We start from the raw sequence: 14257 nt of genomic DNA, 5'->3' as shown, positions 1-14257 counted from the left end.
ATTATTTCGCTTGAACAAGATATAGTAGACGAACATTTCTCGCCGTAAGAAAACTCGCCAAGGCAATACATCGCTGGAACGATATATCACAATGGGTCATTCCTGATTCAGCGATAAATCGCTGGAGCGATATTTCACTGAAGCAATATATCGTGATAATGTCCCACACACACTACGAATATCTTTGTGGCGACTTGTCGTCGAATCGAGATATCGCAGGAAAGCTCCGATATCTCGTCCATTTGTCGTTCTAAGATGTCACAAAATGAACGATATATCTCTGGTATAACGCAAGAAGAAAGCGCGCCATCGTTTGCATTACTTTTGCACAGTACTGCTGTATTACATACAAAAACACTGGATAGCGTCGAAGGCAGGCTCTGAATGCTATTCAGAATGAAAATATTATTCTCACTGCAGGTCTAAATGAATTATGATCACCATTTTGTGCAGTATTACAGCTGTATCTCACTGTTTGGTGTGTACTAAAACAAGGATTCACTTCAGTATCGCTGGCTAGTGGTGGACAGTTTGTATTGCGAGTAAATATCCATTACCAGCCACCTCCATTTCGGTATATAACTATTAAATATTACTTGGATCCGTTCCCTGAAATCTGTGCCAAAGTTCAAGGACTCCATATTCCTCAACAGAAAAGCTCATAAACTGTCAAAGGCGTTTTCAAAATCGAGAATAGCGGTTATATCCTCGATAATCTGTTTAGCAGTAAAGCTTGTGTATCCATCATTTTACTAACATTTTCTGCGATAAATCCACCTTCAATGTAACCAGCTTGTGCGTCGCTAATAGAATGGGGGATCACCTTCATTCTCGAAACTAGCGCTCGTGTTGTTATCTTGTAGTTTACACCAGGTAAAGATAAAGGACTTTAATTTTCAAGTGAGGCAGATCTTTGTCTTTCTTATGACTCATTAGAACGATACGTTGCCTTTGTGAGTTTTGAAAGATTGCCTTTTATGAACTTGTAACTGAAAGTTTCTTCCTTTGCCTTATTAAAATCTTCCTAGAGGCACTAAGGACCTCAGGACCTAAGGACTTGTTTTTTAAAACAATTTTCAGGCCACTGGACATTAAATTATCTTTAATATTCCTACACACTTTGTTTAAATTTTTCTTCGATGTTTAATTTCACGATACATCGCTGAAGAAAAAGTAGTTGAATTCTTAGAAGATTCACCAAAAAGTTTTGTGAGCCAAACAGAGTTTGTTTCCGTTGTATCTTTAATGGGCTTCTATTGTACTACCGTCGTTTATTTCGAGTTTCTCAGTTTTTAACTAATTCTGATAATTGTTTCTTCTAAGTTTAGAAAATACTTAGGAATTCAATCACCTCGTCCAAACCACTCTGTTTTAGACCTTAGCATGCAGTTCGCCTACGCTGGATGAGATGCTTTTTATTTCTCCCGGCCAAGTAAGAATTTTTCATGTTCCTCGAGGATGTCTATGGATTATTCAGTTCTCTGAAAAGTTAAGTGTTAAGTTCTTTTCTTCACTGATTGCTAAGCGGCATCTTTTTCAGCAACGTCTTGGTATTGCTTTATAAAGCCTGAAAACCTTGCAAACATTTGTTGGACCATTGTTCCGTTAAAACACAATATTAAACGGAAAATGCTCGCGATATAAGTTTGTAATACCATAAAACTTCCCTTGGAAAAAGGCGATAGACAACAAACAAAATAAATGCATTTACATGGGCTTTACCAACGTGAGTTACCCAAATTATGCCGCGTTTATATATTTCAAATTTCTTAATCTCGATAAAACCCTGTGAATTGACTTCTCCATTTTAATATTAAAATGTCCTTTAGTACAAAATTATGCGAGAAAAACATACCTCCACTCGCCAAGCCTTTGCTAGTTAGCACTATTAAGATTTGAACCTATAAAAGGAGGAGTTCTTTATATTGAAAGTGAATAAAAACGTTTATTACTTCAGTGTACCAGTCTAAAAAGAAGACTTATTCAAGGGTCAGCCAGCTCACCTTTAGTAAAATTAAGGGCCTTTGAACATTCATCTTGTCACTTCGTCAACCCAAACCGAGCCGAAGCATTTTTGTTACTTGGGCATTGTTTACCTAATCCCACCGTGGTTAGATTTCATTGAAGGAAAACCAACATTAATTTTTTATCAGTTTCGCATTGGCCATGAAACCGCACATTCTAGAAGTACTAAGCAATCGACGAAGGGAAATGAAGCAAGTTTCCTATCAACTGCAGCGATGCTTTTTGCACATGGATATTTCAGTCTTCGTTCAAAGGATGTGTTGTTACGTACAAAGGAATGAAAAAGTATAATGTATTTGGTTGGAATATGGGCGATTGGAAAATACAAAGTATTTAGATTGAAGGTAGCAGGAAATTTAATTGTTTTCTTTTGACTTAATTGGTGTTATCAAACAAATCACCTCCTTAAATCGTCTCTTTCTTTACCTCTTCATGGAGTTTTGATTTTTGTATTCATTAAAATAGCCTGTTTCAGGCCATTGGTCATGGAAAACAAGTGAAATAGCAGGCGAGCGACGCTTAGCGACTTCCCTAAAAAACACACTTTCGTACATTCACTTTTTGATTGTCTCTATTGACAGGATGTTAATGAATATGATCGCACATATCAGAGTACTTAAGTATCCTTAGGCTTTCCATCGGTTCCACAAGCTTTTCCATATTTATCTCTGAGTTTCGAGGGATTTTTTCTTGGAACCGTAAAATTAAGTATTAAAATAGTTCACAGCTGGCATACATATTGTATTGTGTTAGTGTACGAGTTTGTAAATGTGAACGATAACCTACAATTGTGATGTTATTGTGCTAAAAAACCCAGGCTAAAAACGTGATCTCTACAATGGTTATTAAATTATTAATAACAAGGCACGGTCAGTTTGGATATTCTGACAAAAATGAAAGCAGGGGTTCATTAAGACAGTTTTCAATCGACACAGTTTCCCACAAACAATTTATTCGTTATGACTAAAACGACCTCATGTATCAAAACAGGACTTCCTTAGAAAAAGAATATTTAATTTTGATCCAAAATCTGACTTTGTGTATCCATGAATCTAAATTCCCGCAAAGCTTGATTGAGTCTTTAACAAATTGACATGTTGGTGGTTATTGAAATGGACTGGATGAGAAGATGCAAATAACCCAATACACACTTTTTGGTACCCTATCCTTCGATACCGCTCAATATCGCTAAAAAAATCGTTCCAACGTTGGTTTCTAAATCTTCCCAAGGGTATCAATGGACGAATCTTCTTTTAAGCGCTCGATGAAGGAGAGCGCTTACTAATTGTGTCATTTACGAGGCCCTTCTTAAAGTTTCTCTGAGCTTATTAACTCCTAGTACATTCGATTACACGCCAGTGTCACAATATCTTTGACACGCGCGTTGATCGATTTCACGGATTGTCCCCATCTCTTGTTATGTTTAGTTGCCCTGCTGGCTCCTCGTTTGAAGTTTTGGACTTTTAAAGTGCCGTGTTTTCAAAATGAAAGAAAAAAAATAGAAAAAAGTAGATTATGTAAGAAGAAATCACAGGCTGAAATACTTTTTGTAAATGAATGGCCACACCAGACAATTAGAATTGCCGAAAATTACTTGGTTACAACAGATGTGAAAACACCAAAAGCTTTGTAAGGATAGTTAATTAAGAAAGAGGAAAGCCAAAGATGCGTTGCTATTCAAAGCTATACCATAACTTGCAAGTCGTAAGTGGACCAAGGAGTGATTCAAACGGCGGCGGGTAAATGTGAAAAAATCCGAGCAAATCCCAGCTTGGGAGTTGCAATAATCGTATGCTATTTTTTAACCAAGGACAGGCTGGTGAAGCCTATCAGAGGTCCTATAAGATGCCATCGGAGTAAATCGATTCTAGAAGACCTTCATCTCGAATATGCAATTGTGAGGATTTTAAAGAAGGCAAATGAAACTGCTGACGACAGGCACTGGAAAAAAAAAGTCGAGAAAATACGAAAATACCGACTGCGTTTGAACGATGTCTTAAGAAATCTGAACTTGTAGCCAGACTGCTAAACGGAAGTGGGACGGAAGGCTACTGCCGAACAAATTTTATCTTTATCCATACAATGCCGATGAAGCGTAAACTAGTTATATTTTAATTATTTAAGGAGATACACTTAAACAATATCGTCAAAGGAAAATATGAATAAGTTACGTATATCATGGAGTTGATTTGGGTTAGGTACTCACAAACCTTGCACTAGAGGTATCTTTATTTCTCTTCTTACAAAACAGCACAAGCGAAACTAAACCATTATCAGTACCTTACGAAAAAAACTCTCCATTCAGGGATCACCTGAGGATAGTCTATATGAGTATCAGCTAGAGGGATTTGCCATTGAATAAAGTATTTCCATAAAGTCATTTTCCTCCTTAAAATGATCAGCTTCTATGTTTTCTGCTCGTCGATAAAGAACAAGTAGTTTCTTCTCCACTTTTTGCATTCGTTCCTCTGTACACTGTATTATACTTTTAGAATTCAAACAGAAAGGCTCTGCTTCAGAAAGACACATGTTGGCGAACGTTGCCTCATCGCAAAACAACTTTAACTCAGTCCGATTACTTCCATCATGGAACATTTCCTTCATTCGCTCTTCAATGAAATGTGCCATTTCAAGCTCTTGTGTATTTTCCTCGGGGTTCATTTCGGCGTCAGCGTATGACTCATATAGTACAGAAACCAACATATTCATCAGAAATACTGTCGTAGATAGACAAAACAAAAATGCAAACGAGGGACCAATAAAGGGTTTGTCGCTTCGAAGAGCTTGTTGTAATGGGACCGCTTTTCCTAACAAGAATACGAATTGTGACATGACAGCCCTGAGGTAACTAGAATACTCAAGGACTATACCACCAAATAACTGCATGCCTGTAACGATAAATGCATTAAACACGATCAGAAAGAACACGTACGAGAGTTGATAACCTATAGATTGCCGAAAATATGAAAACAAGTATAGTACGTTTGGATTAAAACGAATTAAATTTAGACGCTTGACTGTCACCATAAAAACAGCTACAGCAATAGACGCATTTTCTACATTGAGCCAATCCAAGGCTTTGTGAAAATGCACAATTTCGTAAGGATTGGCTTTAATGTCTTTGCTGGTGTTTAAAACGCTATTAGCTCTAATCATGTAAAATGCTACAGAGGCTACAGAGAAAATGATCATGAAGAATTCAACCACGTTCCAAACAGACTTAAAAAACCCTAAGCGTTGTCGATAAAGGTGAACTAACATGACTATGAAGTAAAAGAGAACCATTTCCATGAACAGAAACTGGCCGACGAGGAAAAACACCAGAGCTCCCGACTCAGTGCTGTACAACTCGAGTGTCTCGATTCTTCTTGATGTGTAAGCTGCACCAGTAGCTATGGCCTCGTAAAGGTACAGAATAATTTGGATATATCTACGAAGTTGAAATGGTAAATTGGCCACCGTAACGATTACAAAAGCTGACGTTTCGAGCGTTAGCCCTTCGTCGGAGCGAATAGAGGAGTTGTGGTTGTGTGCTTTTAAAGGCAGAAAATGGAGCTACGTTATTGGTGGGAACATGGCAACGAGAAAAACACGAATAAATTAGTGGAATGAAAAGCGTTCGTTGATCCCTGTGGGATTTAGACTGCCGGTCTGAAAGATGAGCTTTTGTTCAAGAGCTTTACGGCTTTCCGTGCTACCTAAGTGCGAGGAAAGACCGCAGATTACCATATGTTGCTTAGAATGATTAGGTAATTATAAATTAAAATGTCTAGGGACAAGCCAGTCGTTTCCATGCCATCGTGAACAAAGACTGAACTTAAAACTTTACTGAGTTGCGCCAACTCTTACATGTTGTTTTCTTTCATAGGTCACTTGTTAATTTTTCCAACATGCGTTTTCAAATAGTACGAATGCTTGAGTTTCATAATGTTAATGTAATGCAAAGGACTTTGACCAATGTAGTTCGCTGTTAAACGTCAACGAGTTTAAAATTTTGCAATTTTAGCAGTTTTGTAAAAGGGTTGCCTTGAAAAAAAGGCTTTTGGACAGGAAAAAATTAATTACAATCACCAATAAAAAGGCATGGTTTCGGAAAAAGAGAGATCTTAGCAGATTAAATTTGTTAAATGGATTTATTATCTCAGTTGTCATCAGAAAACGATCTCCATTCTTGTTTCCATACGATGAGATGGCCAGAAGAAAAACGAATATTAAATGAAGAATAATGCCTCTCGTCATGTTTGTTAAGTGAGCTTCTTTTTTCGATCTCTCCCTCATCTTCTCTTGCTGATATCGCTTATGGCGCTGTTTGAGATCCTCATCCAAAAAATCTATTTCAACTGCAAATGGATTGATGTCAATCATTTTATTTTATTCAAATTTGCTTTTGCTCCTTTGGTCAAGAGGAAAGACATAATGATTACTACCATCATAACCTTCATAGGTTGTACAACGAAAATATCTTGTGTAATGGAAATTAAAATAGAAGCAAGCCACTGCTCAGAGGTTTCCTTTCCCCACATTAAACTGTAAAACAGCGTAAAAGTTGCCGCTGTCATGGTCGCACTGACGCAAAGAAACCAGCCTATATATACAAAGAAATGAGGAAGCACAGCCGGTATTTGTTATCTCATCCAAAAGCCTTTGGGCCTCGTCTGTGACTTGGCATTTTGCGCTCCCTTTCTTTCTTGGTCTGCTAGACTTAAACAAGAAGACAATAATGATGTTTATAGGTGCCGCTTTGTACTCCGATGAATATCTGTCTCCAAGAGAACTTAAATGGCCCGACCTGTATAGCACCGTTGGATTCACCACCAATGTTATAGAACATGGCATTAGCTATTATTGCACTAAAGAGAACTAAAAGGCATCATGAGGCTCTTTGCACACGTGTGAAGGTACTACTACACTCTTTTCCAAACACTGACATCCACAAGTGACTGTCGACAGTTTTTCGCGCAAAGCGTGAACGAATCTGATCAGAGAAGGCAGTAGGTATTTTGCTGTCCACAGTAACCTTTATCTGTCCGTCATCTTTTTCTAATGCAAGTTATCTATTTAAGGGGAACACCCACCTTTCCTCTGTCTGTCAATCTTTGACCATTACCTCCTACACAAACCAAAACGGATTTTTTCCAAAATTATCGTGCTCCAAAGTAATCTCTTTTAATGTACTAAATGATTCTGCCATTACGAGAACAAAGCCATTGATACTCCCTCGTCCAAACAACTTACTCGTGTCCTTTTTCTCTCCCAATAGAATTTGTCTCTGCTCATTATTTTCGCCCTTGATGCTAATGCTTATGCTGGCGGTTGTTGCAGAATGTTTCCAAACGCCGGTGCTTATAACCATATCGTAGCAATACGCTCCTTCCTCATCAAGTGGTATCACTTGAGGAGAACAAATCTGAAAACAATAATACATCCGATTCTGCGGTGAGAGCAATGCAAAATACTTGACTGAGGGTTTAAGAGGTTGTCAATTCTCAGGTGGAATAGCAATCTCAAAATGAAAACATGCGAAATATGAAAGAAATCCTTTGGAAGCAATAAAAATCATAAACGTACCTTGTCTTCATCTCGCTTGTCAGCCCTCCTTGCAAAACTCAAGATAACGAGGTACATAAGGAAACAGCAGGCAAATGTGTTATGATGTAATGTAGAAAATGTAGAAAAAGCAACGTAAAAATTTACCAACTGAACCAGAGATATCCAAATTCCTGTCTTGTATCATGTGGACATACAATCTGACTGATGGTCTGATGCACAAAACGCATAGTCGCACAGCTTTATTTTCCGCGTGGTAAGACAGGTGTTATTTAACAGTACGTACCCGAACAGATCACACCATCTCCTGACTAGCCATAGAGGCAAGTGCAGTTAAATGAGCCAAAAGTATTGTTACACTGAGCATTAACGTTGCAGTTGTGATTCTGGTCCTAACATTTGTCTTCATCTGAGAAAATTAGAATTCAAGGCCATGAATTCTGACAACAAGCTCGTGCAGATTTAAATTCTGTTATCGAAATTTGATTCACACTAAAATTTTTGCATGAAATATTTAAGTGACGAAATAGAAATAGCAGCTAAGCTTAACCATTACAGATGCCTTTGTATACTTGAATTAATGGATAAATCATCAGTAACAGGTTCGTAGGAAAACTAACCCACCAGTTCGAATACACTGAACACATACAAGTAGAAGTAAATGCCATCGGAAGCTTTCCTTATTATAACTAATTCTTCATAGTTACCTAGGCCAAAATATTTTACTCTATCAATTTGCTCTGCTGTATGTATATATGATTTAAATGTGAATAGGTACCATAGGTTTCTACTTTGATTCGGAATTGTTTGTTCACCTTGGATCTCGGTCCGGTTATTTTGCATTTGTTGCACGGAAGCTTTGTGTACATGAACAAAATCCTTTATTCTTAATATATAACTTTCTGAGGAACATCCTTTCTTCCTTCTTTCAAAAGCACATCATTAAACATTGATTGTTAATGCTTAAAAGAAAACTTACCTGAGTGTCACCTGCGGGCTTCTCCAGCAGCTATCACAAACGGTATTTCAGTGAAAGAACTTCTCACATTCTTAGACACATTTAGCCGTAGGAAGTAAATCTGATCAATTTCAAGTTTACTTGGATCAATAGAATCGTGAGTGGAGTTATAAGTTTCTCTTGCCGTGAAACGGACCGAAATGAGTGTTGTCAGTGTAAGAGTCAGTGCGACAGGTCCAAGTAAAATTGAGTCCATTGTGTATTCCAGGACCAATATCAGCATTGTAACTCAAGGATCCATCCACAATTATAATGTTTTTGGATCCCTATGGTACACTGCTTCCTCCATCGATGATGGCTCGCACTGGCGCTGCTATAACCTCGATGAAACCATAATCAAAAGCATTTAATTTAATTTAATTTACTAGATTCGCAGACAGGCAGAGACACCGCAACAGCTTACGCCAATTACTGCGGGCCCAGTAAACCCACCCATCTCACCCCAGCGGAGGACATCCACCACACAGTAATCTCGTGCGTGGGAAACTAACGTCTCCTACCCTTAAAGTGCCCCTGAGACGAAAATTGACCATTATATTTTGGCCTAAATTGGGTCAATTTAAGACCCTTTATGCCATGAAAAACTCAAACCAAACCTTCGATGACCAATTTTTACCGCTTCAAAGTTGTCCAAAAAATCGTCCGCCATTGCTGAAAAGATGTTCCAGCCGAGCCCGCAAAAACATCATCATGACGTCAAAGGCTCAGCGAACTTATGCTTTACTTTGTCACAACTCGCTTTGTTCACTGCACAGAGAATAACACATATTACTTTTTTGAGAACTGCTTCGTTATCAGTCGGGAAATGTCGACTTTTTCAGACGATGAATTGTCCCAGAAATCATCTGAAGCTTCTGAGGATAGTTTTGCGCCGACAAACGATGAATTTTTGCCATGCGAATAAAGATAAACACAGAACGGCAAAGACTTCCCATGTGGCTTTTGTGATCGCATCTCTTTATCGCCTTCGAACGGTATTTTTGCTTGTCGTGAGACATTTTCCTTTTTTTGTAAGAAATGATCGGGTGAGTAGTAAAAGTAGTTTTTGGCAATGGCTAATTGTGTATCCGAAGGCGGATATTGGGAGTTTGTGAAAGCCATTCTAAGCCATCATTGTGTTAATTTTCCCCGATGCATTTGGTCAGTGATCTCATTAACCTTTTCCTACGTGTTTTTTACTATCGGTGCTCTGAGATGTTTGAAGTGAACTCTGTTGTTGAGTTGCACTTTGACCTCTTTTGTTTTTTCTGTCTTATTCAGGATGACTGTTGTTGTGTTGCTTCGGTGAGGTTTAAAGCAGAGTTTGTTTCAACTCTTTTAGAGCTGTGACCTCATAGCGTTACAAAGTACTTTTTGGCTTAGATGCAGTCTGCAAGTAGCGTTATGACAATTTTCCAAGTAGCTCTGAACGGCGATAGAAGACTGAACCGGTGGCATTCAGTTTGATATGAAACAGAAGTGGTTCTTTGTTTTGTCCGTGAAAGGTGTAACGGAGGCGCATTCGTCTTGCGAATAAATCTCGCAAAAGTTGGCCTAATTTTAAATTCGTTTATAAATTCCTCTCTTTCCTTTGATTTACTTGTCCAGTGGTTAAAAGGCCAAAAACAAAAACTACTGACAAGTTCTCATCGAAAACGGCCTTAAATCAGATTGAGACTTACCAACGGGCTCACATGATATCCCATCTCCAACGTAGTTTTTCTGACACTCACAACTGAAGGATCTCAGATTGTTGAAGCAGTGAGCAAATCCATGACAGTTATGAGTAGAAATTGCACATTCAGCAACATCTGTATAAACAAAGGAAAGAGCTTCAGTTTTAGGGGAATTTATTCTTAAGCTTCGCGAACAGAGCTCACCACTAATTGCTACCAACTAGCAGGAATGTGTCATCTTGGCTAACAGTGCATGGCCTTGAAAATAAATAGCTAGTCGTGAGGACATTACCTGGAGACACTCCTCACCTTCATAAGCAGTGCCATTTCCCTCATACTCTGAAATGCACGTGCAGTTAAAAGATCCAATTGTGTTACCACAAAATGCCAATGGGTCGCAGTTATGCACAACCGCCTCCCGGTTAGCTCAATTGGTATAGCGCCGGACTGTTGTGGGGGAGGTCGAGAGTTCGAATCCGGCCGGACCAACACTCAGGGTCTTTAAATAACTGAGTAGAAAGTGCTGTCTTTGTAATAATATCTGCAAACCGTTAGACGTTCTAGTCTTCTCGGATAGGGACGATAAATGGAGGTCCCGTCTCACAAGCCCTTAGATGTGATTTGAATTTGTGGGACGTTAAAGAACCCACACACTCCTCGAAAAGAGTAGGGCACGTAGTGCCCGGTGTTGTGGTCTATCTTTGTGCAGTATCTATCCAGGGTGAGTTGGGGGGAGGGGTGGTGCTTCGCATGGACCTTGTGTTCTGTTCGCACTAACCTTTCCGGGTCTAGTCACACCCGGTAAAGTTGTTGACAACATTTGTGGTACATTCATCAATATCTACGCAAAAAAGGAAAAACGATTAAACACAAAAACAAGCTACTACTCTCGACATATAAGGGCAACGATGCTGATGATAAATGGTTAAAGTTTTGTGAATACTGATAACCTAACAACATTACAAAAAAGTATTTTTTATTCAAGTTTTTGTAGTTCTTCTACAGGGGACTTACAGTAGATGCGTATCTTATAAAAGAAGAGTTAAAGGTGTGGTGGTCAGAATTACTGTCATTATCACTTTGTCGGGCAGTGGGACGCATATTTGGGTTCAGATGGAGAATTTGGCTGGCTAAATTACCTCAGCCCGGTAAAGTAAACCAATGAAACGTAAAAATCAAGCAATCGAGCGATGAAAGCAGCCAATTAAAATCGAGAACCATTACTATATTCGCGCCGTCTTCTTGCAGCGTTGGGGAAAGAAACCAAAGCACATTTCTCCCATTACAAAGTATAAGAACGAGCAAAGCTTGACATTCTACATAAAGGATGGCTCGTCCCTAGAGAAACTTGCTTTTCAGGAAATACATTCTAAGTCTTCCTTTTCCTTTTATATATTTTAAAGACTCAGATATGTAATTCCTCTCCAGCTGTGCTTGGAGTTTACTTTCATTGAAGAAAAATAAATGGAACCTAACTATTAAACTCTCGTGAAATTTTTCAGACATTTTCTTTCCGCAACCACGAACTTAATTCATCTAGAGGTCATTATATGTATATTTTGTTTTCCTAATTAAACAGAAATAATATAAAGAAGGTGAAATCATTACACGTTTCAAACAAAAGAACTTTGCCAACTTCCTTTGAAATTATGATTTGTTGCAGAAAATGTAGAGAGAGTGAAATCATAGTGTGTTTCAGATAGCTAAATTCTTATCTTGTATCATGTGGACATACAATCTGACAGATGGTATATCACAAAACGCATAGTCGCACAGTTCTATTTTCCGCGTGGTATCACAGGTGTTAATCAGCAGTATGTACCCGAACAGATCACACCATCTCCGAGACAATAGCAGTTAAACGAGCCAAAAGTATTGTTACCCTGAGCATTAATGTCACAGTTGTGATTTTGGTCCTGACATTCGTCTTTATCTAAGAAAAATAAGAATTGAAGGCCGCAAATTCTGACAACAAGCTCGTGAAGATTTAAACTTTGTGATACGCTTTAAAATGTCTACGTGAAATACGCGGAAAGACAAAATGAAGATTAAAAGTAAACTCAACCATTACAGATGCCTTTTACACATGCAGAAATGCGTGGAGCTTTATAAGGAATTAATTAATAAATCATCAGTAAAAGGTTTGTAAGAAAACTAACCCACCACTTTGACTACACTGAACACATACAAGTATAAATAAATGGCACGCATAGATTTTCTAAGCATAACTCATTCTTCATAGTTGTTTTACTTTAACTATTTGCTCTGCTGTTAAGGCTACGGCATAAAACTGCATGGCAGCAACTCTTGCAGTAAAATAATGGGGATCGTCTGCTTTGACACTAACTCTCACGCTATCCTGCGTACTCAGCGTTATGCCGGCCCCGATATTCGTCCGTGCTACTCTCACTCAGTTAGGCCATATACTTGCCATTCCAGTAGCGGTAGTCGTGAGAGTTACCGACATAATGCCATCGGTGCGTTTCCAAAGGTTGATTGGTCCAAAACAGATACCATGTAGATGAAAACTGTCTGTTATTTAAGTGAATGTAAAGACTTCCATGCCGGCCTATCCAAAAGTGAACGGCCCATTCACCACTGGCTTTGTAATTGAATATGGGCCCGTCGTATGTTTTTTCAAGATACAGCCAACCTAACAGCGTGATAGAGTTGCTCAAGTCTAATCTTCCATCATTTGGGAACTCGATGCTCGATGCAGTTGTTCGCTTGCTCGAAAAATTGGTAAGAGCCACCTGTATCCCCATGGGTCGCTAAGGATACCTCTCCAGGAATGCCTTGAGGTTGTTTATTAGTTATCTCCCTTGTTTCAAAGAAACTATTTAAAGGAAAAATGGCTTTGGCTGCTGGGATATCGGCGGCTGCAAGAAAAGCCATCTACAGAATAATTTTTAGTATTGCGTATTTTGGTAGTCTAGTGACGCGTACCTGCAGTAGACGTGGTACCAATTAAGAGACAGCCTCTTAATTAAGGAATCATTTCTAATTTGACAAGGTATCTAATGGATTCGCTATGTTCTTCCTATATGTACCTTTCAATTCTCATTTGTGAGATTTGAATTATAGTAAACACATACCTTGCCCTGAGCTTCGATTAACTGAAGTTATTGATGCAAGAAATAGAACAATCTGAAAATTCAATAGGAATTAATTAGTATACGCGCCCGCCAACTTTGTAGAAAATACAGCATTAGATTGACTTACAAGAAGAACACATAAAGTTTAATATCCATCGGTTTTCTCTACTAGCATCGGTTACGACATACATATAATAGTGCAAACTTTAGTAGAGAAGTTTTTTTCGATGTTTTTGAATTTGTGATGCGAGTCGTTTACAGAAAGTAAAGTTTGAATCTCAATCTTTCAACGAAGAGTCTGGGATGATCCTGTGGATTTGGCCGTTTGTATGAAGGTATTGGACCTGTAAACATTTAATACGAGATTCTCTCAATTGTTAGACAATGGAGTACTTATTTTTCTAAAGCAAAATCATTGTGTGGAGGCGGCTGTTGTTTAGAAAAAAAATTTAGGCAATTTAAAGAGCCTGTTTCAATAGACCGCTTTTAGTTGTCAAAAGCTATAAATGTTAGACTAGTTTTTATTCCTTAAGGGCTGAACTTAAAAAATTCGGTAGCGAATTATCGGGAAAACGCAAAATCTGGTTTAAGTGTAGTTGACATATCCAGCGGACTTGAAAATATGAAGGCATGGTTACAAATTGTATGTTCGCTTTAGGTTTACACAGGATTTTAATTAAAATCTTTAACTTGCAGGGGATATTCCTTATAATGTCTTCAATATTCTTAACTCCCAGATCGATCTGTGAGGTTACCACTGAGTTTGACTCGGCGATGGAGAATTAAGCATCTTCACTGATTACTTTGAGATGGCCTTACAAAAAATTGTTTCCAGGCGAAGATTTATCGTGAGCTTAATTATTAAAGTTTGTAAAGGTAACGCTTGGGTATGCCACTGTTTCAATTAACATTGCATG

General features: G+C 38.4%; 1 pseudogene; it reads right to left on the bottom strand.

The window, feature by feature from the left end:
* Positions 1-4224: 4224 nt before the first annotated feature.
* On the bottom strand, positions 4225-12541 carry LOC148729188 (uncharacterized; annotated as a pseudogene).
* Positions 12542-14257: the final 1716 nt, after the last annotated feature.

The sequence above is a fragment of the Stylophora pistillata genome, chromosome 6 (assembly GCF_964205215.1).
Source record: "Stylophora pistillata chromosome 6, jaStyPist1.2, whole genome shotgun sequence".
In the NCBI taxonomy this organism is placed as follows: Eukaryota; Metazoa; Cnidaria; class Anthozoa; order Scleractinia; family Pocilloporidae; genus Stylophora; species Stylophora pistillata.
This window is presented reverse-complemented; position numbering and strand designations above follow the sequence as displayed.